Raw genomic sequence first — 24,555 nt, forward strand, 5'->3', positions numbered from 1 at the left:
AGCACTTTGCTCCTCTATTATAGACCATAATAGGTAGCATTATGTAATATATAATAACCACATGAGTGGACGTTACAGGAAGCAACAATATGGGAGAATAACATCTCCACCACTAAACTCTGAACATTCACAGGAAGTTGTTTGTCTATAACAGGAGTATTCAACTCTTACCCTATGAGGTCTGGAGCTTGCTGGTTTTCTGTCCTACCTGATAATGAATTACCCATACCTGGTGTCCCAGGTCTAAATCAGTGCCTGATTAGAGGGAAACAATGAAAAAACGCAGTGGAACAGGCTTCGATGTCCAGAGCTAGGTTTGAGGGGTACATGACAATTGAATCTGCCAAAGCTCTGCAGGGTTCTCAGCTGCCTTCCAAATGTTCCAACATAATGTTGTGACTGTCACTGTAGCGTCTACCATGCTGTCTACTGACAATAGGCCCTAGAACTCCTTAGTATAATTGTTACATTCACGGTGTAGAATCATACACAACGCCAACTGTATTAAATCATTGCAAATAACACAGTGTACAGAATGAGTCAAGGACAGAATTGTACAGCTAACAGCTTAACCGTATGAAATGAGCACATCTCTAAATAGGGGCCAAAGACAAATGGAGGAAAATGGAGGACGGGTTACTAGGGGAGGTTGTTGCCGGAGTATATCCTGAAGGCATTAGAGAGAGAAAAGAGGCCCAGCCTAGCTGGTGTTTCACGGCTGTCACTGGCACTGCTCCAGGGTTGTGAGAGAGGCACTGTTATGTAATTCCACAAGAGCCTCTTTCTCTGATACTTGGCTATTGCTTTTCAGTACAGCCTGCATCAAAAAAACATCAGGCCAGAGACCATCGTTTTGTTAATGTGTTTGAGAAGCCGGAGGAAGCCAAGAGTGTTAGGATTTTAACATTCACATCACAGGTAGAGCAATAGCCAGACTAGGGCTCCATATCTGGAAGTCAAACCACAAAATACTCAAGGACGTACATTGTTTATCACCTAACGAAAAACGCTTCATAGATTGTCTTTGTTCTGAACACACAGGTATTCCCAAAACATATCCACAAAAAGAAAAGAATGTTGTCTCAAAAGGCTGAGATTCTGACGCTGTCTGACAGTAAATTAAACATCTCAGGAAGTATATAAACACCCAGGAGATTTGGACAAGTTAGCATTTTGGCACGCAATAAAAATGTCTGCTGATCATGAAAATCACATATGTATGTTGGTGCATCATGCCGCACAACTTTGTCCCCCCAACAACAAAAAAATACATGTATTCATCCTCATATGAGATAGAAAGACGACCCCACAGAATTAGAAATTAGATTTCACACAGAGTGTTCTCCATGGAACACAAAAGAGTTCTACCTGGAACCAAAAAGGGTTCTCCTATGGGGAGAGCCGAAGAACCCTTTTGGAACCCTTTGTTTCTCAACCCGGCACAGCCAGAAGAGGACTGGCCACCCCGAGCCTGGTTCCTCTCTAGGTTTCTCCCTAGGTTCCTGCCTTTCTAGAGAGTTTTTCCTAGCCACCGTGCTTCTACATCTGCATTGCTTACTGTTTGTTGTTTTATGCTGGGTTTCTGTATAGTACTTTGTGACACCGGCTGATGTAAAAAGGGCTTTGTAAATATATTTGATTGATTGATTGCTAGATTTTTTTCTAAGAGTGTAGTCCACACACACTTAAACCCACTGACTTTGCCACTTCTACCCGGAGAGACTATGACGCACAAATACGCATGAAAAGCTTTTAAGTCCCACTATTCTTCTGCCGAAGTGAAAAGACTGACGCAGTCATGTTTCATTTTGAATGAAAGAGAAGCAGTGCCACGTTCTGCACACCTCACACTGTGTGTGGGGAAAAGCACAGCGCCATCCCTCTTTAACAGTGATTAAATAAAAGATGAATGTGTCACGTGACACGCCTTGGCTCATTTCTGTTGGACAGGTTCACGGAGTTGACGTGAGGAGTCATCGAAGTGGAAAGGGAGGTGTGCTCAAAGCGATGTGTGTCTACAGTGTGTCTCCTCACAGTAGAGGGATTGCAGGTGAAGGCCTATAGGTTCCTGATCCTGTGGAAACGAGTTGGAGAGCAGAGCCTGTTGCATATTTAACCACCATGGTTGCTCCTCCATTGGTCATGCGGTTCACTATTCGGCATGCCTTCAGGCTTCAGATATGCTCTTAGCAAGCTGAGACCAGCAGTATACTATAAATACTGAGGCATTGCTATCTCTCCCTGGTAGACCCAACCATGTCTCAGCACAGCTGATAATGCTGGAGCTCACTAAACAGCCAGGGTAATGAGAAGCGAAAGCCCAAAACCGACCTAATTAAAAGTAAACAGGCAGGGGCACGTAACACCCAGGATAAGCATTTAGCCGTGAACATCAGATTAGACAGTATTATAAGGATACAGTTGTTGACCTTAAATCTCAGAAATAACAGGGGCCAAAGCCGAGCATCGGCCGTGGTTTACTTTCTTCTGCCCCTGCAGGATGGAACAGGTTCCTGTGTTTGGGGTAATGTGGCTTTCCATGGTGGTCAGAAGGGATTACAGTTGATAATCAGCTCCAGATCTTATAGGAGTATCAAAGATACTTTTAAAATTAATTGGATTTTCAGCCTTCTTCTATGGTGTGATTAATGTGCCAACTTAATTTATGCATCACAGACCACTTTAGATGCCCTTATTTACTTCTGTGTTTCTAGGGATGTGTTTACACTCTTATTACTGGAAAGAAGTAATGGAATGCATACCTCACATTGCGTAAATGATACTGTTGGTGGATAAATAAATAATACTAGTCGATGATTAATTCAAAGATCAAACATCCTTTAATCTGGTCATATTTAAGTGAATTCAATTAGAAAATGCAATCAGACATGGTTAATTATGATCCAGGAATGTGATTATGGTGTGCAGTTGTTAACCTACAACATGGCCATCGGGTTACTGGCCGTGGGTACAAAGGGTAAAGGTTCAGTCCAGTCCCTGCAATAATACTAATAAGGAAACCGAAGACTCGCAGGGGGTGCAGTTGAATTTAAGAAGGCTGATTCTAACACAGATTCCAAATGGATTTGGTTTCATAAATGTAACTTTTAACTTGCATTCTCATTCTCTATTGTGCCCTGAGAACAAACAATTCACAAGTCAACATGATAATTCAATAAAACAGGGGGGAAAAAGACGCCACAAAATACAACAGATACACCTCATTTCAACAACATCAATCAATTATTCCAATCAACCAAAATGCTCGCAAACCACAGTGAATTCATTCCTCGTTCTAAACTACACTATTGGCACCAGGCATTCAAGATGTAATGAAGATTCAAATTTTTCCAAACATGTTGGTGCGTTAAAACTAAAGGCTGATTTACCTAGGTTGGTAGAGACACGAGGGACCTCAGGAGTTAACCAACCCTGTGAGCGGGTTTGGTGCCTCGTATTTTTCTACTTTAACAGAGAAGTGAGATATTTTAGAAGCGTGTGCCGCAGAGCTTTGTAAACAAAATGGGAGAAATGAAGTGATCTACAGGAATTTAGAGAGGTCCAGCTGACCTTTTGATAAAGGATGCGGTGATGAGTATTAAACCTGTCACCTGTGATAAGCCGTATCCAAGGGTTTTAGAGCAGTGTTTTTAAATGTCAAAAAGCATCGATATTTATAGGCATAAATGTGTAGACCATCTGAAATATTTCTCTGAGAATTAGAAAACATCATTACATTCAGTTTTTCCCGCATTAAGTGCCAATTTGAATCGGCAAGGTCTTTCTGCCAGGCAACAAAATCAGATTGCAGGTCTAACATAGCCTGGTCAGCAGTAGGGGCAATAACGTACATAACAGTACCATCTGCATACAGTGGAATATTGCAGGTTTTTGCAGAAAGACCAATAATATTTCTATACGGTAGAGGACAGGTCCCAAAATCAACCCCTGCAGGACACCCTTATTACTATCGAGGTAACTTGACACCATCAGAAAGCACACATTGTGTACTATCTGACAGATAGTTCCCCAACCACTTGCAAGACACATGGTCGAGGCCCATTTCAGAGAACCTTTGAATGAGTAAGGGATGGTCGACAGTATCAAAGGCCTTAGATAGGTCTATAAATGTGGCAGCATAGTCATTCTTATGAAATAAGTAATTTAACACCGAATCTAAGACAAGCATAGCTGCTTTTCAAATCAAATCAAATTTTATTTGTCACATACACATGGTTAGCAGATGTTAATGCGAGTGTAGTGAAATGCTTGTGCTTCTAGTTCCGACAATGCAGTAATAACCAACAAGTAATCTAACTAACAATTCCAAAACTACTGTCTTATACACACAAGTGTAAGGGGATAAAGAATATGTACATAAAGATATATGAATGAGTGATGGTACAGAGCAGCATAGGCAAGATACAGTGGATGGTATCGAGTACAGTATATACATATGAGATGAGTATGTAAACAAAGTGGCATAGTTAAAGTGGCTAGTGATACATGTATTACATAAAGATGCAGTAGATGATATAGAGTACAGTATATACGTATACATATGAGATTAATAATGTAGGGTATGTAAACATTATATTAGGTAGCATTGTTTAAAGTGGCTAGTGATATATTTTACATCATTTCCCATCAATTCCCATTATTAAAGTGGCTGGAGTTGAGTCAGTGTGTTGGCAGTAGCCACTCAATGTTAGTGGTGGCTGTTTAACAGTCTGATGGCCATGAGATAGAAGCTGTTTTTCAGTCTCTCGGTCCCAGCTTTGATGCACCTGTACTGACCTCGCCTTCTGGATGATAGCGGGGTGAACAGGCAGTGGCTCGGGTGGTTGTTGTCCTTGATGATCTTTATGGCCTTCCAGTAACATCGGGTGGTGTAGGTGTCCTGGAGGGCAGGTAGTTTGCCCCCGGTGATGCGTTGTGCAGACCTCACTACCCTCTGGAGAGCCTTACGGTTGTGGGCGGAGCAGTTGCCGTACCAGGCGGTGATACAGCCCGCCAGGATGCTCTCGATTGTGCATCTGTAGAAGTTTGTGAGTGATTTTGGTGACAAGCCGAATTTCTTCAGCCTCCTGAGGTTGAAGAGGCGCTGCTGCGATCCTATCCTGGATAGGGATTGATTGAATATGTCCGTAAACACACCAGCCAGCTGGTCTGCGCATGCTCTGAGGGCGCGGCTTGGGATGCCGTCTGGGCCTGCAGCCTTGCGAGGGTTAACACGTTTAAATGTTCTCACCTCGGCTGCAGTGAAGGAGAGGCCGCATGTTTTGGTTGCAGGCCGTGTCAGTGGCACTGTATTGTCCTCAAAGCGGGCAAAAAAGTTATTTAGTCTGCCTGGGAGCAAGACATCCTGGTCCGTGACGGGGCTGGTTTTCTTTTTGTAATCCGTGATTGACTGTAGACCCTGCCACATACCTCGTGTGTCTGAGCCATTGAATTGAGATTCTACTTTGTCTCTATACTGACGCTTAGCTTGTTTGATTGCCTTGCGGAGGGAATAGCTACACTGTTTGTATTCGGTCATGGTCACCTTGCCCTGATTAAAAGCAGTGGTTCGCGCTTTCAGTTTCACGCGAATGCTGCCATCAATCCACGGTTTCTGGTTTGGGAATGTTTTAATCGTTGCTATGGGAATGACATCTTCAACCCACGTTCTAATGAACTCGCACACCGAATCAGCGTATTCATCAATGTTGTTGTCTGACGCAATACGAAACATATCCCAGTCCACGTGATGGAAGCAGTCTTGGAGTGTGGAATCAGATTGGTCGGACCAGCGTTGAACAGACCTCAGCGTGGGAGCTTCTTGTTTTACTTTCTGTCTGTAGGCAGGGATCAACAAAATGGAGTCGTGGTCAGCTTTTCCGAAAGGAGGGCGGGGCAGGGCCTTATATGCATGACGCATATTAGTTAGAATAGTTAGAATAGCAGTGATCCAAGGTTTTGCCAGCCCTGGTTGCGCAATCGATATGCTGATACAATTTAGGGAGTCTTGTTTTCAGATTAGCGTTGTTAAAATCCCCAGCTACAATGAATGCAGCCTCAGGATGTATGGATTCCAGTTTGCAAAGAGTCAAATAAAGTTTGTTCAGAGCCATCGATGTGTCTGCTTGGGGGGGAATATATACGGCTGTGATTATAATCGAAGAGAATTCCCTTGGTAGATAATGCGGTCGACATTTGATTGTGAGGAATTCTAAATCAGGTGAACAGAAGGACTTGAGTTCCTGAATGCTTTTGTGACCACACCACGTCTCATTAGCCATAAGGCATACGCCCCCGCCCCTCTTCTTACCAGAAAGATGTTTGTTTCTGTCGGCGCGATACGTGGAGAAACCAGCTGGCTGCACCGACTCCGATAGCGTCTCTCCAGTGAGCCATGTTTCCGTGAAGCAAAGAACGTTACAGTCTCTGATGTCCCTCTGGAATGCTACCCTTGCTCGGATTTCATCCACCTTGTTGTCAAGAGACTGGACATTGGCGAGAAGTATACTGGGGAGTGGTGCACGATGTGCTCGTCTCCGGAGTCTGACCAGAAGACCGCTACATTTCCCTCTTTTACGAAGTCGTTTTTTTGGGTCGCCGGCTGGGATCCATTCCGTTGTCCTGGGTGAAAGGCAGAACACAGGATCCGCTTCGCGAAAGTCTTATTCTTGGTCGTACTGATGGTGAGTTGACGCTGCTCTTATATTCAGTAGTTCTTCTCGACTGTATGTAATGAAACCTAAGATGACCTGGGGTACTAATATAAGAAATAACACGTAAAAAAAACAAAAAACTGCATAGTTTCCTAGGAACGCGAAGCGAGGCGGACATCTCTGTCGGCGCCGGAAGTATGGTGCTTTGTCCAGGCCTAAAACCAGACTGGTGCACATTAATTAAGAATATCATTTGAAGTCCAAAAGGTTCTTAGCTGAGAGTTGGCGAGTGAATTCTAATATGTTTGCAAGGCAAAATAGTTTAGAAATCTATCTCCATGTCCCCTTGATATGGACATATCCTTCTATATTTCTCTTCCCCGTCTCACACTGGCTCGGCACAAAGATTCACGTGGTCTTACTAAAAAGGTAGGATGGCATAATTGACATGCAGGATTTACACAGATCTCCACATTTATCTCGGGGATAACACCTCACAGGCTCAGCAATCTGGCACCTCAGATCCCTCTCTCTCCTTTCTCCCTCTCCTCTCCCTCTCTCTCAGTGCTCTGGTCTCACAGTGGGTGATCACCAGGCTGAGCTGATGCGGCCTGAAAGGCAGCACTGTTTAACGAGCAGCGCAGGGCGTGCGAGTGAGGAGACAACAGGTGGACCGTCAGATTGATGCACCGCAGCTGTGGAAGCACCACTATTCTTGCCAGCTGTCGGCCTGAATAATAATCATTAAAAAAGGGATCTTTGCAAAGAACCTAGCATGCTGCCAAGATGTTTGCCTATTCCTGCATCACATGGGCGGGAAGGAAAATAAGTTATATACATAGAGATGTTGTTCCTTCCTCTGGTTAAGTGACACTGCATGGCTTCGCTCATGGTGGTTGCATCATGTAAATATTGAAATGTGTGTGGCTCCTGTCTACAGAACATGCACCAGTTATAGTGCCTAGTGAAAGTCTACACACCGATTGCACACTGTTCACAGTCTTTTGCTGCCTTCAAATTTAATCTAAAAAGGAATTACATTTAGATGTTTTTTTTCTAAAGATCTACATCACCTACTCCACAATTTCAAAGTGAAAGATTAGTTTTTATTTTATTACAAAATGAATAACACAAAGACAAAGATGTCTTGATTGTATATGTCTTCACAGCCCCTTGGAGGAAGCACCTTTGGCAGCCATTACAGCTGTGAATCATTTTGAATGAGATTCTAACATCTTTGCACTCTTAGGGCAACATATGTTTATTGTTTTTGCCACGATAGCTCAAGCTCAGTAAATTTGGTTAGGAATCATTGATGGACAGCAATATTCAATCTAATTTAAGTCAGGACTGAGACTGGACCACTCAGGAACACTCAACACCTCTTGGAAAGCCATTCTGGTGTGTCTTTGGCATTAATATTTGGGTAATTGTCCCGCTGATATTTTGAATTTTTATCTCAATTGTCTTGCAGTATTACTTAATGGCCTTGTTGCAAACAGAACAGATGATTTGGAGTGGATTCATTATTTTGACATTGTCATGGAGGCCAGTAATGTGGAGTGAATGTGGAGTGAATGTGGAGTGAATCCAATGTGGTTGATACTCTGCATTTCCAAGTATTGTGGTGGCAGAGCATTATGTTATACGTACAGTATGCCCGTCACTGGCAGGGGCTGGGAAGTTTGTCAGACTCAAAATAAATATGAAAGTAACAAAGCCCAGGTTAAAAGAGGAAAGCCCGCCCTAGTCTCCTGAAAACCTAACCCTGGGATAGAGTTGTACAGTTACAACCGGACGACTAAACAGATTGTAATGATAAAGAGGTGTTGAGTGTTCCTGAATGGTCCAGTCCCAGTCCAGACTTGAATATTGCTGTCCATCAACGATTCCCAACCAAATGTACTGAGCTTGAGCAATTTTGACAAAAACAATGGTTATCTGTTGCACTGAGAGTTGTGCAAGTTTGGAAGGATCTTCATCTAAATGAATCACAGCTGTAATGACTGCAAAATGTATTTTCACCAAGTACTAATATAAGTAATCAATACATGTTTATTATTTGTATTCATTTGGACAATTTTCTATAATAGTTATTTCACTTGTGGAGTAGGTTGTGTACATCGGTAGGAAATAAATCAAATGTAATTCCTAATGTAACATTTCACGTCAGCAAAATGTGAAGACTGTGCAAGGGGTGGGTAGGCTTTCACTAGGCACTGCAACTGCTGAGAGGAATCTGGAGTCTGATCTGAATCATGATGCATGGCTCTGTGCAACGCCACTCTCCAAACTTGGCACGGAAAGGGATCGACTTCATTGCTCAGGGCACACAACATATAGTGAGCTAAATGTATTTCATTCATTTGGTGTTGCTGTGTGAAGTTGTTGCCCTGAAAGCGCAATGCTGTGTCCACCTTCATTACTCTGCAATCGATCATCATCTGGGCGACCACTTCTTTGGAAATGACTAGGCTGTGGTCTACATGCTCTTAAAGACCTCAGCCAAATCAATAGTGACAACAGAAACTGTTTCTATACTGGGACAAAAAAGGATTACTTTATTCCAAAGTTAAGTTTTATTTACATTTTTTTTAAAGGATTTCAACACACACAATACTTGACAGTACTGCAAATCATGACAACACTACTGTTCTACAAACAAATCCATATGCAAATCATGTTTTATTTCATATGCGCTACCAATGGCAAGAGCAGTTGAAAGACCACTACATTATAATGTAATGACATGTTTTCCATACATACAGTAGAAGGAAGAGGGAGGGAGGAAGAGGGAGGAAGGAAGAGGGAGGAAGGAAGAGGGAGGGAGGAAGAGGGAGGGAGGAAGAGGGAGGAAGGAAGAGGGAGGAAGGAAGAGGGAGGAAGGAAGAGGGAGGAAGGAAGAGGGAGGGAGGAAGAGGGAGGAAGGAAGAGGGAGGGAGGAAGAGGGAGGGAGAAGAGGGAGGGAGGAAGAGGGAGGGAGGAAGAGGGAGGAAGGAAGAGGGAGGAAGGAAGAGGGAGGAAGGAAGAGGGAGGGAGGAAGAGGGAGGAAGGAAGAGGGAGGGAGGAAGAGGGAGGAAGGAAGAGGGGAGGAAGGAAGAGGGAGGAAGGAAGAGGGAGGAAGGAAGAGGGAGGAAGGAAGAGGGAGGAAGGAAGAGGGAGGAAGGAAGAGGGAGGGAGGAAGAGGGAGGAAGGAAGAGGGAGGAAGGAAGAGGGAGGAAGGAAGAGGGAGGAAGGAAGAGGGAGGAAGGAAGAGGGAGGAAGGAAGAGGGAGGGAGGAAGAGGGAGGGCCAGTAAGTAAAGCACGCTCTCCAACATAATTGTTATCATACACTGTTGCCGGCAAACGGTGTGAATATTGGCACATTTTAATAAGTAGATGCTAGTATGTTTAGAGGCCGTTTCTATGGTAACAATGCTATCTCTTCACTCTCTTGTTGACAATCCATTAGATTCCTCCAGTAATACTGATGGAAATCCTGAGTTTAGGTTCGATTAGATTAGTTTAATAGTCACATGTATATAGTTGCAGATGTAATTCTTGAGCGCCAAACTTTAACAATGCATTGAAATAAATATATATATATATATATAATAAAAACATAGATAATAATACAAATAAATGTAAATAGAAATGTACATAAAGGAGGGGGGGGGGATCTGGGTGGGCAGGGGCAGGAGGAGGAGAACAGTGATTATCTTAACCCCAAATGCGGACATTGCATGAATGATTTTAAAACTCTAAAAGTCTTTAATTATGAATCGATACTTGAGCTTAGGTAATTGCGAAGCCTCAGTGGGCCAGAATTTTGATTTATGGTGCATCTTGACAGAAGTGCTTAGAGACCCTTAAAAATTGAGAGACACATTAAAGCTACAGCTGTTTATCAGTCTGCAGTCAATAGAATTTAAAATACATTTTGCTTGATTATCTCACTGCCTTAAAAAGGGACTTTAGGTCCTAAATGGTGCCCCTAAAAATGGGGCTGAATTGAGAACATGGATATTGCACATAAAAACGTAGCTCCCTGTCCATGGCTTTGTAAGCTATCAATCACCTTTCTTCAAATGACGTAGGCATTGATGTCAAGTGTCATCCCCCTTCTCTGGTCTGGTGTGAGACTGTGGTTACTGATGCTATGTCTGAGGTCAAAAGTCGCTCATAGAGGCTCAACATAGAGGTCATGCTTCACGAAACCTGCTCACATTACCTATGACTGATGATGGCATGGCTCTAGCGGCGCTGTCGCCACTGTTCACTGCCTCACCTCATCCATCAGAGGGGTGCTCATCTAGCCACACGCCCATCCAAACACCTCACTGGACCAGGACAGACACTATTGATGGTGCTCCAAATGAATATTCATGAATCATAGTTTTGTTTTGTTTGGAGATCCATTTTTAAGAGAGAGGGAAAACCACTTAGACCTTCGACACCAGAGGGCTCCCAGTAGTTGAACAGATGGACTTAACCCTCGCTCAGCAGATGTTGATGATTTATTCTCTTTTTTTGCCAGATTAAAGCACTCTGCCTCGACAGCCGCACTGTGGCCTATCGGAGGAATCAAGCATTTGCCATTGGATGAAATGGTTCATCACCAACAGCCACCTGTGTAGCATTACTCTTCATTAGGAAAATGCATCACACGAATCCAGTTAAATGCTTTACTGATAATAAAACTGTATGATACAAAGGGATGTGTTCCATCTATGGTCAACAACTGCAACTCTTTAAATATAGCAACCACACAATTCATATTAAGACGTTAGAGACTTTGATATGGCACAGCTTCATGAAAGAAGGAAAAAGAACATTGTTTCGTGACCACTGTCCTGAAGGAACCAACATCTTTGAAATCTCCTGACTTTTAATATACCTAATCCAGGAGTTATCCTTGAATTTCTCTGTTGGTAATTAATAAATGTGCAGGGTAATGAAATAAGTCAATCTTCCGACTAAGATCCCTTATGGGTAAAGCATTACCTTTCATTCCCTGACGACGGGCGAGATAAGACATCTTCTGAAATCAAAGGGAGAGTATTTTCTTCATAGCCACAGGCACCAGATTACCCATCAGCGATGTCCATGCAAAGATGCAAAACGGAGGTTGAAAGAATAACCCGTTGTGATTTGTCAGATGGGGCGGAAGTATAATTTGTACTGATAAACAAGCCAGGCTCGACGTGTGTAAATGAGCCTTACATCTGGGTGGGAGTGCAGCTACATGATATCAAAAGTGGGAAAACATTACCGCGTCTGTCTACTGCTGTGCTGCGGCGGCGGCAGCACCAATTTGGACTTCTCTCTAAGGCAATGAGTTCCTTTCAATTCAGTTTCTCCTTCGCTCTCTTGAATTCCCACAGTAGAATAGACAGAATTACAGTGTGTAATGTTCATATTTTGTCAACTTTTCCTTGTCTGTTTAGCAGACAAGCACGTTATTAATTAGATAAGCAGGGTATTTGTCACGCCCTGACCTTAGAGTTCCTTATTATTTTCTATGTTTGGTTAGGTCAGGGTGTGACTCGGGTGGGAAAGTCTATGTTTTCTATTTCTTTGTTTTTGGCCGTTTGTGTTTCCCAATCAGAGGCAGCTGTCTATCGTTGTCTCTGATTGGTTGATAAGTTGTCATTTTCCTTTTGGGTTTTGTGGGATCTTGTTTTCTGTTTAGTGTCTGTGCCTGACAGAACTGTTCGCTTTCGTTTATTTGTCTTTGTTATTTTGTTTTGGTGTCATCAATAAAAAGACGATGTACGCCTACCACGCTGCGCCTTGGTCCACTCTTCATTCTACAAACGAGAGCTGTTACAGTATTAGACAATCCATTCCAGAGGCAGGAAGTATATCATTGCAGTTGGCAGTGAGGCTGTTTCCATCAAATCACACTTGTTCCATTGACTTCACTTTTTAAAACATACCTGTTGTCTCCGCTGTTTGGCTGTACATACCAATGGGAGTAATGCTCTGCATCATAAAAAAACAGATACCAATTGCTTTACAGGGTGTGTATCATCAAAAGCCCACACATATAGATCCATACTAAACACCACAGACATATACTATTGCATGGATTTCACATTGCATTTCATCTTTTAATAATTCACTTAAAAATTGAAAGCACTGTCAATCTGATCCATCATAGAATCTCTCTCAGGCAAAGACAAGCATCTATCCACAGCATTAGCATGCACAGGGGCAGATTTGAGGCAATGTGATCACTTGACATTCAAAGAGAGAGAGATAAGTATTGATTATGGTGAGGAGGGTTTGGCACTTCCACGGCTTGAAGCAGCTACTGTTAAAACATGCAGCACAGGGTTTGGCAGTGTACACTCACCTCTCTGCCGGAACCTCAGCCATTACTGCAAAGTGATTCACCCACCAACATTGTGATGGAACTCTGTATGGAAAATCCATCTAGGTAGGCAAGTGTTTATCTTAATGATCTATTACATGATCTTGCTGAGAGACTGCTGATTTGTAAAGACAATAGACTATATTAAATCATATATTTACAGTTCTGATTCGCACACCTCATACCATACATGCTTTTCCTGTAATTATCAAACTATCATGAATCCAATCTCATCTAAAGGGGAGATGTTAGACTTGAGCCAATACAGATATAATTTCCTGAAGTAAGACATTTTTAAATGTAAATTTTTTTAAGACTTACTGATGGTTCACCTTTTTTTGTGGTTGCTAAAATTCGCTTGATTTCAGTTTACGTGACAAAACAAGCAAGTATAGTATAGAGAATCATTGTACCATCTAAACCGTTGTGAAATATATTTTCCATAACCAAATATAACATTTTCAGCTTTTCGAAGCTTGTGTACTAAAGTAAAAGACCCAAAAATGAAATAGCGCACATAGAACAGATATCGCTTCTTAGACTTGCTTTCAATGAGAATGACAGATCTATAACACACATTTCTATGTGAAAAATGTATTTCCTAGCTACAGAGTAACCAGAATCATTTGGACTTTGTGGGTCTTACTCCTGAGGTCTTTTCATGGAACAGGATGTTGGTGTGTGTGTGTGTGTGTGTGTGTGTGTGTGTGTGTGTGTGTGTGTGTGTGTGTGTGTGCGTGCGTGCGTGCGTGCGTGCGTGTTGGTCCCACCTTCACTTAAGGGTGAATGATAGACTCGAGCATCATACCTAGTGGAACACATATTTTGCTATACAACTAAACAATATGGACAACATCAATATAGTTGGCTTCAACTTCTTTAGCTTTTCCTATCATCTGATATGCATAACGCATTGGCACAAACAATGTTTTCGGGCAGAGACTTCACAGACAGTGTGCTGTTTCAAAACGGCAATGTTCATGTCATTTGTAAATGTATGCATAGGACTACTGTATAATGTATTGAAGAAAAATGTTTTTGACAGGTTTTTAAAACAAGTAAACAAAAAAGATTATGTGGTGTTGTTATGCCTGATTTCATATGTTTTTAAAATAATACATCTGCTATTATTGTTACTATTTCTGACAGTTTCTTGGCATGTACATACATTGCTTTATCTTTCCTCTGTATGATGAGGTTGACCTTTTCACCCTGAATTCCTGCAGTGTGGCTCATATGCACATTCCGTCATCCAAGAGTATGTCATTCAGTGAAGGAAGGAAATACTTTTTCTCGTACACTCACTCAAAAAAGCCAGATCAATAAGAAAGCCTCTGAAGTGAGCACATTGACAAACCCGTTATGTATCGTCAGTTTTAATGGGTTCTCATGCACAGGATATTCATCAACCCATGCGGTGCTTCAGCCTGCAGGTATACAGCCCCCGTGGTATTTTGTAGCCCTGCCCTGTAATTACTTGCAGAGAAGATGGCAAGGGAGAGGGGGACGAGGGGGGCGTTCAATATGCCTCGCTGCCGTGCCACTTGTGTGATGCTTGTTTTCTAAAGGTTTTCTTCCGTCATAAAGCAGTCAGCATGAGGCTGCCTGGCACACCAGAACGGTTTTCATCTTTGTGCACTCGTATATGAGTTGTGACTGATTAAAATTACCCCCCCCGAGCCAACCCCTGCGAAGGAAATCTTCTCAACAATTAGACTCCTATTATAATTTATCTGTCTCCTTTTCACATGGACACTCTTCTTCAGCAGGGTTGTACAGCATGATCAGGGGCTCAACTGCTTTTAAACAACAGTGATCTAGAGGAAATTATACCTTTGTGAACTGGAGACAGCACTTATTCGTAAACCCAACAACACTCTGAAACTGACACTGGAAGCAAAATTTGTTTTGCATCCCATTAGTTTCTAGATGTATCAGGGATCTAAATGGCCATCTCTGCCACCTTCAATAAAGTCTCCTAAGTAAACGCCAACACATTTCTTCTTGAGACGGGTCCAGGTCACAGCTCAGTAAACGCCATACACAGTTAATGAGTCAAACAAGCTGCCCTTTTCAAGGGGAAGTTTTCGAATGACATTTTGTATGCTTTCTAAAAGATACTATCTCTGCAATTGTGCCATCTTTGTTTTGCAGGACTGAAATACAACTGCACCCAAGGGCAACCATCCAGCTTTAGGACATCAGCTTTGTATTTCCAGCTTATCTGCAACTTCCAGGCTCCATTAGATACAGAAAGTCCTCAACCCTCAGTCATATTGTTTCTTGCCACTGAATGCTCAGGGACTGTCAATAGACTTTATTTCGGATATCAATTGTCCCGAGATACAATTCAGACAATGCCTATATGACAAACATGTCCTTCAAATCAGAGGCATTTATAGACCCTCCATGTTTCAATGAAATGTTGAACTTGTGTTTCATAGTATAGAACTACGTAGTTTCTTCAATTGGGATTTAATTTACATGGATGTAGTTTGACAACAGAACTGTGGCTCAGTCTAGCATATGCCACCACAGTGTGGTACAATGCCTGTGTCACAGTGTTCATTGTCTTTAAATGACAAGAGGCAGGGTGTGATGTTGACTATAATGGAGGGGTTTCAAACACTGTCAACATTTACAATTTAATTCACCAATCATTTCCATCCATTTCAAACAAACAGATTACAGTCTGCGTATGATAATGAAAGACATTTATCAAAGGCACATCCCACTGGGCACAAACTGGTTGAATCAACGTTGTTTCGACGGAATTTGTCAACGAATTGTGACATGGAAAACACATTGGATTTGAAAAAGTCATCAAAGCTGTTGTTTTGAGGGTGAAACTTGTTTTGAGGGTGAAACTTGTTTTGAGGGTGGTTATGTCATCATGGTAACCAGCATTTCAGCATAGACAAACCTTTAAATATATTTGATCAATGTTCATATATGTCATGTTCACCTTTAAAACAACGTCAGATCTTCAGCATTATATCCACTATCAGAAAAAAAAAGTCCTAAAAGAGAATTGATATATCAACAGCGACTCTTTGGTCTCCCATCCAGGTTGTTAACCAAGCCCAGCCCTGTTTAGCTAAGATATGTGTCACTAACCATTGCCAATGTGCTATTTTGAGAATAATTGTTGAGAGCTCTAACATCTAAAACTAAATAGATTCAATGTTGCTGTCAAAGTCATTCCATAAGAGTAGGTTTTAGCAGAGAAAATGAAATGTGACCATACTTTATCACTTACAGTATATCATGATGCTATTTAGGCCTATACAGCATTTGCAAAGTCATCAACAGCTATTGTTTCATTTCAACCCAGAATTCAACTAAAAATAGACAATACACTAGGCCTAGGGTTTCAAGCTCTGGTTGATTTCAAATGTAATGATTGGTTTAAATAATGGTTGAAAGCACAGGGATAGACATTTGGGTGACAACTAAACCACACACCCAACATTGTGTTCCATTTGAATTTGGTTGGGATTTTAGATGGTTGAAAGAATAACAATACCACATTGGACATTCAACTAACTTTTGGCTGTATTTTTGAATGGGTGAATCTAGGTTGTAATTTCATTGATCAACGTCTCAGCCAAATATGACCCAATTACCCACGTTGAAATGTCATAGTGTGCCCAGTGGGATGCTTGTTATCCCAAAGGAGAGGGAGGAATTGCAGCACATGTGCTACTTCAAGCTGATATCCTATTAGCACCACAGACACTTCCCTCACATGTGCCATTTAATTATCTTGTCTGAATTTAAAAGATGATTATTTCACAATTACACCAACTTTTCTCATAACCCTGCCTTGTAACATGTTTGACATGATAGCATCTCAGATATATTTTTTTCCATAGCAGGCCTAATCCTATTTCTCATCCATATGAGGTGAGATGAAATATGCAAAGTAAAGCACATAATGTATTATGCCCACTGCATTAATATGGAAAAAACAAATCTGATTGTTATAGATTCCAGCTGGTGTTACTGCATAATTTACCAAGACACCTCTTGGTGATGAAGCTGACTTGGGTTATGCTGGTCTCACTCAAAATCTCTTGGTTTGTCCACATACTAGTCAACACTCAATGCAAACAGCTATTCATGACACCGTATTGTAGCCATAACTGGACTCAAAGTCATCAGTACTATAAACTATAATACCAACAGGTCTTGTTGGTGTTGTATTGAGTCTGTGATCGCTGCAGGTCCTATGCTTCTCTGCGTGATGGTCCCTCAGGCCAAGGCCCAGTACTGATGCTCTCACAGCAGCACCAACTCACTTCTGGGTTAGACCAAATGGGACTCCATGACCTCTCAGCTGCACCTAAAGATTACTACAAGCTTCACTCCGTTGGTCTACGTGCATACACGTGGGCGGAGTGGGATATTTGGAGTAGCGAAAACCTTTTGGTAACATGAAATCCTTACCATTCCCACTCACATTCACAGGGGAGCGATAAGCAAAGTTTTTTATTTTTGTCTTTTCATTTTATGAAAGCAAGGAAGAGTCACCTTCCCTTGCTAGTAGTAGTTGGCTAGCTGACTTTAGCCTGGCTAAAAACATAGCAAGCTAGCTAGCCCTTTTAGCTTCCCACCTCTCCATGTCAAATAAGGCATGTCTCACTCTCAATTTTCAGGTATTACAAGGAGCTTCCCCTTTTGTGATGAAAAACGGCATTGCAATACTGAATCTTACATCTGCGTAGAGCGTGTAGAGGCTTGAGACATTCCACTAATTGGCCCTATTGAGGAGGATACTGATGTCGTACTGATGCTGGGGCCGGTACAGTATTGTGGTATTGTAACTGCAGATTTTGGCATGCTGTTCTACCATATGTTTCTTAGCTCTGTCTACAAAGCATGACTGGTCTCTTTGATTACACTTTACACATTGTTAACCATATACCCAGAGCATCTGGGTTTGAGCACGCCAGTATGTCATGCTTAGGTAACTTCTCTACAATATGCAGCGCATCTACTGCAATCAATTCTGAAACAAAGCATAGATGCCTTCTACAAGACAGTCATGCTTTCTTTTATCTTCAGTAAGATTCCTTATTATGTAGTATTTTATATCACTTTTTTTCAACAAGAGAATAATGCTTTGTTGCCTTGTCCAGGAAATCACCAGTTACCATGCCGGATTAAAGGTACTATGTCCTCACAAAGTTATGCATGAGTTTACTAAATTGACAACCTATCACCACCAGTAGACACATCATCATCATCATCCTCATCATAAGCATCACTACTTACATTGGCTTCAGAAAGTATTCATACCCCCTAAATTATTTCACATTTTGTTGTGTTTCAGTCTGAATACATAAGTATTCACACCCCTAAGTCAATACTTTGTAGAAGCACCTTTGGCGGCGATTACAGCTGTAAGTATTTTTGGGTAAGTCTCTAAGTGCGTTGCACACCTGGATTGTAAGATATTTGCCCAGAATTATTTGTAAAATTCTTCAAGCTCTGTCAAGTTGAATGTTGATCATTGCTAGACAGACATTTTCAAGTCTTGCCATAGATTTTAATGTTGATTTAAGTCAAAACTGTATCTACACCACTCAGGAATATTAGATGTTGTGTTAGTAAGCAACTCCAGTGTAGATTTGGCCTGGTATTTTAGGTTATTGTCCTGCTGAAAGGTAAATGTGTCTCACAGTGTCTGTTGGAAAGCAGACTGAACCAGATTTTCCTCTAGGATTTTGCCTGTGCTTGTAGCTGTATTCTGTTTATTTTTATCCTAAAAAAACTCCTTAGTCCTTGGCAATCACAAGCATACCCATAACATGATGCAACCACCACCATGCTTAAAAATATGAAGAGTGGCACTCAGTGAATTTATTGTGTTATAACGCTTTGTATTCAGGACAAAACATTTATTTATTTGTCACATTTTGTTGCAGTTTTACTTGAGTGCCTTGTTGCAAACACAATGCATGTTATGGAGTATTTTATTCTGTACAGGCTTCCTTCTTTTAAATCTGTCATTTATGTTAGTGTTGTGAACTAACTACATTGTTGTTGATCCATCCTCAGTTTTGTCCTATCACAGCCATTAAACTCTGCAACTGTTTTAAAATCACCTTTGTCCTCATGGTGAATTCCCTGAGCGGTTTCCTTCCTCTCCGGCAACTGAGTTAAGAAGGACGCCTGTATCTTTGTAGTGACTAGGTGTATTGATACACCATCCAACATGTAATTAATAATTTCATCATGATCAAAGGGATATTCAATGTCTGCTTTTTTTCTACCAATAGGTGCCTTTGTGAGGCATTGGAAAACCTCCCTGGTAGTTGTGGTTGTATCTGTGTTTGAAATTCACAAACACAGATTCAGGGACCTGATAGATAATTGTATGTGTGGGGTACAAAATCATGTTAAACACTATTATTGCACACAGAGTGAGTCCATGCAACTCATTATGTGACTTGTTAAGCAAATGTTTACTTCTGAATGTATCTAGCCTTGCCATAACTAAGGGGTTGAATATTTATTGACTCAAGCTTTTCATTTTTATTACTTTGTAAACATTTCAAAAGCCTTATGGGTTATTGTCTCTAGACCTGTGACACAAAATCAAAATGTAATACATTTTTAATTCAGGCTGTAAAACACAACTAAATGTGTAAAACGTCAAGGGGTGTGAATACTTTTTGAAGGTACTGTATGTCTTTTTCCAATGACAATATCGAACAGGACAGCTCCGTCTCCTCCACTCCTTACCGTCATGAGAAGCTGTACTTCTTTTCAGTATCCGCAGCACGATCTAACTCTCTTCCACAAATAACCAAGCTAAGGCAACGTGCATACAAAATAGCTGACTCAATCTTCAAGCTGCATAATCAAGATAAGAAAGACAGGGACAGGAAAAGGGAGATGCGGGATGCTAATGTGAGGTAAAGCTCCAGCGACAGCAGCTATGAAACTGTGTGAGGATGTTTTAAAATCGTCAAAACTCTCCCGGTTTAGCTGCAAATATCAAGTTAGGTTGCTCATCCCACCACTATTTACAAAGACGTGGAAAGTAAATGGTGTCATGAAAATGAGGGGTAAACAAGAGGAAGAAATAAAATATGTTTCGTTCAACATATTGATATAGCACTTGTGCCAAGTGCCATGCGCGCGCGTAATAGATGAGTATACCTTTTATTTTACTTGTCAACTGTGTAAGCCGAGGGTTTATGCTCCACTATACACAACAGCTCAAGCTGTTGTCGTAATATGTTTGGCTGAGTATCAGCTGAGCATTAGGCTCTTGTCATGGCAACCTTTGTAAGCGAACCACCACTTTCTCAGCCCTCATGCAAATAAGGCCTACTCAATATCGTGAATCAATTTAGAATTTCATTATCAATGTCACACATTCATCAAAGTGTTGCAGTTGATCCACAAAAATAATACAATATACAATATTTGCATATTGGTCAAAAAAATAAGAAGATTTGCACAAAAAAAGACCCGATAGACAGATGTTACAATATTTACAAACACCTAGGCTATACAATATACATTTGCATACAAGATGAATAGCAAAGACGCCTTATATTCAACCAAGTAGATGTAGGCTGCACCCCCTGTCCCATGCACTAGCTCTGCCTATGTCCATAGAGGGTCATATTGTTGTTTGTCTAGGTCTGACTTCAACCACATGAATTTGTGACATTGGATATGAATCACAGGATATAAACAAATATTTGTCATTGAATACAATCAACTGCATTCCAAAATCTCTGAGATAATTCAATCATCTAATGTTACCTTTATGGGGATAAATCCATACCCTAATTTAGCCTGTCTGGGTGTTTATATACGTCACAAACCCTTATTTCACATGAATTACAAAATGTATTACCATGCTCAGAGGCATGCAACCTAGAGTCTACATAGTCACCGATTAATTATACCTGCGATATTTAACTGCACATGGTGCAGCAATATGTTACAGTAGGCTAAGTATTTCTGCGTACTGTAGGGTATGTCATGTAGACTCACCGGTACAGATTAGCCCTGTTGACTGGGTCAGTTCCTCGTGTCCTCACGGACTTGGCGCGCCTAGCACATCGGGCTGTACTCTGGATGTAATACAGTATGTTGCTTATTCTGTAACCTACCATTCTGCATGCAAACTCAAATTCTGAACGTTTAAAACCTCTGAGAAATTATCCGATAAGGTGTCGCCTTGACGTCAGCAAGGATCTGCGCACTAGTGTACATTAAGCAAATTTTTCATAATTTAATTAGATAGGAAAGTAACACAGTTGTCATGTAATTCTCAGAAAACCCATGAAGCGAAGCCATGAGAGAAATATATTCTATGGTTCAAGGCGAACTCTAGCGGTAAAGAGGGTCCGTTCGTTGTCCATGGTGCTGAAATGCATTTCAGGCAATTGTGGCTACTTCAATGTTGGCGTCCCTTTTACTTTTGCATTACAATTGCATATTACATACAATGAACATGAAATTGGATAAGATCAAGATGTTTGGGGGATGGCAACGCTGATTTTCTATTTAGTCAACATGGTTGTGTATTTCTCTATATGGGACAGATTATTATAAACCTAGCTATATTCAATAACTTAGAAACCACTCTACGTGAATATTATTTTTAACGTGCTACAGTTTAAATGCCTATATTTGATCGTTCACTGATAAAATAAACACATTCCAAACAACTTAAACTATGCATGTCACCATAAAGGCATGTGCAACATTTGTTTAAGTTTTATGCATGCATATGCAACTTCGAACCAGTTCTACATTTTCTACAGTTAACTCAAGGATAAGTGATATGCTACAATGTGTTGCTAACACACATAGCCATTGGAATATGGCTCATGTGTGAAAACTATTATTGCTAATAAAATGCAATCACTTTTACATCGTTGACTTTCAATGTATTGTGCCGATATTTTAAGACACGACTAAAACGTGTACATTGAATATGTTGTAGAATATAGTCGTATTGTGTTAACTGCGGCATTGAAGCGTATTAGAGTACAGCATTCCTCCACTAACCAGAAACATTTAAGCTCTTACCTGCTTACAACAGCGGAGCAGAATCCCTCTAGCCTTTCCCGATCAAAAACTGGAACCCTATGTCACCAAGACATTTTCAAGGAGGCAGCAGGTTTCTGATGAAAAATCCAGGGTTCTGTTGGTCTCGGGAATAAAAGAAATGCAGCTCCTCACTGCGTCAAGCACAAGCCTCAAAGATCCATTAAACAGTGAGTGATTAATTCAAGCCAGAGAGCCCTGATCGAAATCTCTTTCACTCCTTGCCTTTATGTATTCCCGAACCGGAGTCGGGAGTTTTCATTATGCCGCGACAGGGCTCTTTTTTCAATCATATCGGGGCTGACACCACGTTTTAACCATAATCGACGGGTTATTATTTCAGTTGGGAAGCGCAGGAGAAGGAGAAGAAGCATGTTGATCCTCAAGCCCAGTTGGGGTGAAGATAAATCTCATAATAAGATTGTTTGTCACCGCAAGGCTATAAATGGTGGAGTTCAACACAGTCTGGAGGGTAATTGTAAATCCTTTTGTTGAAGTGTGCCATTGCACCTCAAAATATAGTATAGATCAGCTATATATATTATAGGGCCTACATACTTAAACTGGCCTCACAACATGTTCATGTAGTAAGATGTTATCACCCTATTTGTTATTTGGTGGGACTTCAAGATGTGTTGATAGGCACATCTTGAATGTTGATAGGCATGGTTCATTTGTATGCAAACATGGAGCTTATTCATACTGAGGTATATTATTTTACTAAATACTTAAAGGGACACTGCTTTGTAATAAGTATATATTTTTTGTAAAGCAATTACATCATATTTTCCCTTAATTTTGTGTTTGTCAACTTGTCAGAAAGATAAGCTAGTATAGCTTTCCAAAATATAAACACAAATTTATTGAAATTGATATAAAGACGTTGAAATTAACTGTACATTAAGACCATCCAGTACTACTTGGGCCATGCCATAACAACCACAGGCCGTTCAACTCCTGAAGCTGGATATTGTTAGCCGTTGATTCCCATGAGAGCTCTTACATTTGATTTATAGAGAGTGCAGCCTGATGTCCTCTATGGTAACGTAGGCTGGATGGGGGATGACCAGTGTGGCCGGCTGGCCAGGTTGCAGATGCTTGTCTGTCAGAGTGAGGGAGTGGGCTTGTGAGGAGCTGGCGCAGGAGGCTGCATTGCCCCTGTCTCATTGCAGCACTCAGGCTCTGGACATAGGCAGGCGGACGGCCGGGCAGCATGGTTCTGCTTCTGCAGCACTGGGGTTGGCAGGAGCACTGTGTCACTCTCACTAATATCTTTATGATACTGGGGGAAGCCTGCTGCTGGGCTGGGCTGGGTTTCCCTGGCCCTGGCTGTTGCAGGACTGCCTAGCTGCCTGGATGTCTTTGGGCCTGGGGCAGCAGCTGCACACGCCCCACTCCTCAGTCAGGGGCTACAGCTCTCTCTCTCTGAGACATATGGGTTATTCCTCTATCCTCCCTTGGCTTCCAGTAAAAACTATTTATTCTGTTTCAGCAGGCAGAACTAATTCATTTAGGTTGTAACCTGCATAGGTTGAACCTGGGATGACCTCTGCCCCCCAATAGAAAATTAATACACAAACCACATACCCAATTCTGTTTGTTATCTCTGCGCACTCCATCAGAACCTACAGTTCAGGACATTGACACCAATGTGCATTGGGGAATAGAGTGCAGGTTCTAGGAATAGCTGCTTATTAAGCATGTAAAGCCAACATTAAATATCTTAAGTAGCTTTCAATGCGAAAGAGAATATTTTAATGTCAGTAAATGGAGTTTTGGGGAAAGAAGGCGAAGCAGGCCAATAGGTCAAAATGTCGGGTGTTATTTATTCAAGTCCTCCATTTACTGGCAAAGCCTGTTTGGGGCTGAGGAGAAGAGACGACAGGGCTAGTTATAATTCAGTCCAGGACATGGTGAGTTGCAGTTGGTATCCATCAGATAATTCCTGGGCTTCAATACCTCTTCTGCCAATTGGCCTGGACCCTTTGCTGCCGACACGGAGCCCCGCCAATCCATCACGACTGGTCTGACGTAACCGTCAAAGGGGGGTGTCAACAGGCTCTCCTGTTGCGACGTCCCCCTGAGGCCAGTCTGCTAGCCTGCTGCTAGCCCCGGCCTGCTAGCTGTCTGAATTACCATGCCTCCAGCTCCCCTAGCTACTCACTGGACCCTATGATCACTCAGCTACACATGCCTCTCCCTAATGTCAATATGCCTTGTCTTTTGCTGTTTTGGTTAGTCATTTTTGTCTAATTTCACTGTAGAGCCTCCAGCCCTGCTCAATATGCCTTAGCTAGCCCTTATGTTCCACCCCCCACACATGCGGTGACCGCACCTGGCTTAAATGGTTCCTCTAGAGACAAAACCTCTCTCATCATCACTCAATGCCTAGGCTTACCTCCACTGTACTCACATCCTACCATACCCTTGTCTATACATTATGCCTTGAATCTATTCTTGCTCGC

At 41.6% G+C, this 24,555-nt stretch overlaps 1 protein-coding gene across 1 annotated transcript in view; it reads right to left on the reverse strand.

Annotated features, from left to right (window-relative positions):
- LOC112246029 (protein ELFN1-like) overlaps nt 1-22,466 on the reverse strand; it is an 84,171-nt gene extending 61,705 nt beyond the window's left edge. The window contains exon 1 of the mRNA XM_024414290.1: nt 22,073-22,466. The gene's annotated coding sequence lies outside the window, so the exon portion shown is untranslated. The remainder of the gene's footprint in view (nt 1-22,072) is intronic.
- Nucleotides 22,467-24,555: the final 2,089 nt, after the last annotated feature.

Source organism: Oncorhynchus tshawytscha, linkage group LG09 (genome assembly GCF_018296145.1).
Source record: "Oncorhynchus tshawytscha isolate Ot180627B linkage group LG09, Otsh_v2.0, whole genome shotgun sequence".
NCBI lineage: Eukaryota > Metazoa > Chordata > Actinopteri > Salmoniformes > Salmonidae > Oncorhynchus > Oncorhynchus tshawytscha.